Genomic DNA, 5100 nt, shown 5'->3' on the forward strand with positions numbered 1-5100 from the left:
ATGCTGAGACATGCACCAATTCTACGGCAACCGGTTCTGTACTGTACTGTATGTAAGCCTCCCCTCCCCATAAGAAAATCCTATGGACCTGCCAAAATGTGAGGACAGGCAGCCAACACCTCTGCACATCTGAAGTGAAAAGTTGGTCTTCACACTTTACGGTTTACATTACTTCACAGACAGCTTCTGACTGTACGCAGCGCCCAGAGAGTTGGAAGCCAGAAAAAGCTGTAAACAAGTGGAAGTAATAACCGAGCCACAGTGCAGCAGGAGAGGTCAGGTACCGCTGCTTGTTTTTTCAGAACAATGGCCAGTTTTCTCTGTTGTGGGTAATTTATGACATCTACAAAGCCAGTTTCAGAAACTACTGATTAATTTTAAATTGCGATAGTGTATGAGATGTTTCATATGTATAAGCCTTGGTGTCCTTGCTGCTGTCCTGTTTGGCTAATCATCAGAAAGCCTGATTTAGTAAATCTCAGGGGAATAAGGGAAGTAGGTCTCAGCAGGGTGTTCCCATGGATTAATGTCACAGGTTGTAGCTGAGTGAATGTTTACTTGCCCATTTTAATTGAATTCCAGTGCTCTATACACAGCAATAACGGGCCCAAGATAGCCTGATTAGTTAACTCAAGCCTGCAGCACGATGTCAGGTCTCTGCTGCACCAAACGATTAGATGCAATGGGTAAAGATTCTTGCAATCAGTAAATATACAGACTTTAACGCCATTGATTCCAGAGCCGACTTATGTCCTCATTTATTTTGTTTCAGCTTAAAGTTGCCTGTCGGATATACAGGAAAGGAGGTAATTGGTTCCAATGTTTTGCTCACACCCCGTGTCCCTGTCACAGTCCCGCTCAGAGGAGGACACCACATGAGTTTACAAAGGTTTATTAAACCAAACAGAAAGATAATCTCAAATATGTAATTAAGGTACATCACTGTGTATGTGTGCATAGTGCTTGAAGTGGGAAAAGCTAATTTATTTGTGTAAGAAATTTCAAACACTGAGGTAAATTACGTTTGAAAAGGTGAATAAAATATATGTGGATAAACTGCAATGAGATAATAATAAAACGAAATAACAAGAAATCATGAAAAAAAAGGAAGTCACACCAGTTTCAGTGCAGTAATAAATCATCACTAATATACGTGAGGAAATGTAAGTGCTGTAGAGAATATTAATCAATGGTACAAAAAAGAGCAATATTTATTTTACATTTGGTCAGGTATACTTGAGACTGTGTGAAGCGTGAAGTAGCAGCTCAATTCATCTTTACTGTCTGGCTTGAGTATTGGCCTTGCCAGGTGACTGCTTCCTGGAGTCCTATAGGGCCGACTGGGTTTTTATTAAGGCATATCAGAAATGTCATGTCATTTATGACATAGCAGCAGCATGATTATGGACTCGATTCTCCTGGCTGTTGGACGGTAAAATATAGTAACACTGGTTCCTAAACATGGTAACTGTGCAGCAGTAAATGTGAAACTGTTTTACCTTCATACAAATGAAACATTACATCGCCAGTGGGCAATATCCACGCAGCCGTTATTCCCTCAGCTAATTGTTGTCAGAATTATTTAGTAAGACATAATTGTAATTTTTAGGCGACAGGTTTGCTTACAGATGAATCTACCAGCAGTGTTGTGCTTTTGATGCAGTGACCCAGTCCTTTGAAATTGTTCATCATGCCAGATATGAAGGCATCAATAAGGATATTTTAATCTCATATGGACATGAAATCTATAATTCTTGCTTTATGTTTTAGATGATAAAGGGATGATTTAGTTGCCTCAGTGAGGCTTGGAAGCTGAGACCCATTAAAACATCCAGATTCCTATCTCGACCTTTAGTCTTTATAGCCTGGAATCAAACTGAACATTAATTTTAAGTCTTTTACTCCCTGTTGCCAAAAAGGAATTGTCTCCATCTGTCTCCATGTCCATTGAACTGAGGAAAATATTGTCACACTCAGTTGTTTGCGGCTTTCAGACAAGTCTGTACCCACCCAAAATGACAAATCAAATACCAGGGGAGGGAGAGAGATACCGACTGTCTCCATCAGCTTACATAGCTGAGGATCCAGCCAGCACAGGTGTCAGCCGTCCCTCTGATGGACTTCCTGCCAATCGCCCCGAGGGAGAAGACGGCAGCAGTCAGGACCAGGCAGACTGAAGGGCTGTCACACACCTCACAGTTATTCTGTCTTCCTCCTCCTGTTTCGTTTTGCAGATGTCTTTCAGACACGTATCAAAACAAACAAACTACAGTAAATGCAGAAGTGTATTAATTGGTCTGAAGAAGTTTATAACTGATATGATTAATAACTGTGGAATTGAGGTGGAGACAAGCTTGTGTTCCCAATGCAAACTTTACACCCAGGAATAAAAGAGAAGAGGGAGTAATTCTTTATTGACAAGAACTGTCCAGTGCCTCCTTTAGACTGTCATTGCTAATCCAGTTAGCTGACGTTGTACAGCGGTGCAAAGTCAGGGTAAAGCAGGGCAGACATTAAGCTGTGGAGCTGCTTAAACACTCAAGTCTGTTTGATATTATCAGCATTACTTGTTATTATTATTAAAATGTCTCATATTGATCGACTGTATCAAAATACTTATGAATTGGATGTAATGGATATAAGAAATAAAAAAATACTCTGTGGATTTGTCATAATTAACACACAGGAAGGATGAGTTATAGGAGTTTCGTGGAAAAGCCCTTCCCATCTTTTGACAAAATAATCTGGACTCGGTGTCTTCAAACTGGACTTTTCACATAAAATTGATTGGAGGGAGTCAAACATTTTCAAAGACCAATACGATAAAACAGATAATTAGGTAAAAGTAATGGTAAGTGGAGGGTACTGGTTATTGGATCAAACTTCCTTTGACATGCCTCTATCATTTGCATTTTCTTTGTTGTAAAATTAGTCATATTAAAACCCTATTCATTTTCTCTCTAGGATTCAGCTGTTGATTGTTATGGATATATTTTCTGCCACAAGGAGCAAAAGATTAAAATTAAACATCACTCTCTCATAAATAGCAGCACCCTTTCTAGAGAAAGCATTGAATTGCTTCCCTTGGTAGAAAGTGCAAGTTCATTAGAATTTAAAAACCGTTCATATGTCTAAGTTCTCCAGTTTACTTTGTTCACATGTTCTGCTATAGTCAGTCAGGCGTCAAATCACACAGTAATTGTATTTACAGGTAAATATAAATGACCAAAAATACAATCAACAACAACACAATACAATACAACATTTTAGTTTACTATTCTAGCCCATCCAGAAAGATTGCACTCAAATTGTGTGCAAGCCTGCACTTTTTTCATTTTTGTGTGCTGATTTCATTTGAATCGTGGGAGTTTTGGGTTAATTCTTGTTGGGAAAAGGCAGTTTAAAAATGGTGAAAGCTTAACTGTATGAGGCTTGGTGGTATTTAAGCATTGCAAGTCATATTATTGTCAGCAATACAGTGCAAGCAGTTGGCTAACCTTCAGTGAGCCATTTTGAAGCGTGGTGTCATCTTGATACCTGTAATCATGTACCGAGAGAGAGGATCATTATCGTAAAATGAGCCCTGGTTGGTTGAGTGAAGCATTGGGGCTGTGATTCAGACTGCTGGCATGTTGATTTTCAGTTGACATGATCCATTATCATTTGTCTGGAAAGAACTACAATGCTTGGAGTTAATTTTACATTATGGCCTGACCACTAGAGATCAAACACTGTCCTTAAAGGCTGTTGCCTTTGTAACCTTGGATAACTTACTGTGCTATGTATAGACTTGTCTATCAAACCTGGAGACAACACAGGCACACTTGTCACAATGGTGTATCAAGTGGCAGTTCCTCTTTTGTTTGGACATTGTTGAAGCACTGTAATCGCAGCCACAGACACAGAAATTTCCTGAGACTGTGTGCTTTGGTCCATAGCTATGGGCGCTACATTGGAACAGCATTGAATTACGAGTAAAAGATTTAACAAGACCATATAGCTCATATGCCACTAAGTCAGCACACACATGGAGATGAGCCTTTATTATCTGGATCACACAGGAGAAAAGTGTTCATTATCTCACAAGTCAAAGATCATCAAAAGCACCAGTGTCCGTAGCCATTCATTCAATTTTAAGAGGGGTATATTGTTTGAGATCCATCTTTAAGGATCAAAACATTATTATTTTATTGTATTTTTTTTATTATTGAAGAATGCACATACAAAATATACATCATAAACATATTTTCCCCCTTTTCCACTCTCCCCGCATATTAAGACACAAATTCTCATATACACTGCTCAAAAAAAATAAAGGGAACCTTTAAACAACACATCTTAGATCTCAATTAATGAAATATTGCAGTTTAAAATCGTTATTCAATATATAGTAGAGTGTGTTGAGAACAAAATAACATAAAAATGATCAATGTAAATCAAAATTATCATCCCAGGTTGATTTCACACAGGTGTGATATACTTGGAGTTACAATGTGTTGTTTAAGTGTTCCCTTTATTTTTTTGAGCAGTGTACATTTGCAAGGAGATAACAATAGTAAAGCCCCTATATCCCCTCCCACCCTCCCCATGGCGACTCCATATGAACCTCTCAGTTGACTCCATATGAACCTCCCCCCAGGATCTCTCTCACTCTCGAGTCAAGGTCCGCCGCGCTGCCCCCTCTGTTTAACTAACTCATGTTCCCACGCCTGGAGAGTCTTATGGCTGGCCCCATGCATACGGGCCAGGGGCCATTCCATCATGAATTTCAAGGAATGGGTTGGCCCACTGCTGCCAAGCCAAGGAATGTGGTGGTTGCCACCTGAGGGCCAACATTTTCTTGGCTGCAGTGAGATTGACCCATAGAATGCGTTAATGCTGCAGGGACAAATCTGAAGAGGAGTTGTCATTAAGCAAAAGCAAGGTTGGGGAGACTGGGATCCTGATCCTTAAGTATCTCACTGGAAGCAAGAAACATCTCCTTCCAGAGTCAAACCACACCGGGGTATTCAACTAACAACAGAGACACATAAGTCCCAAGCATTGTGCAGGATTGTGAAGTTGGGTTTTTTATTACTAACTAAATAACAAAAACAAGAG

Source organism: Trachurus trachurus (genome assembly GCF_905171665.1).
Source record: "Trachurus trachurus genome assembly, chromosome: 17".
Lineage (NCBI taxonomy): Eukaryota > Metazoa > Chordata > Actinopteri > Carangiformes > Carangidae > Trachurus > Trachurus trachurus.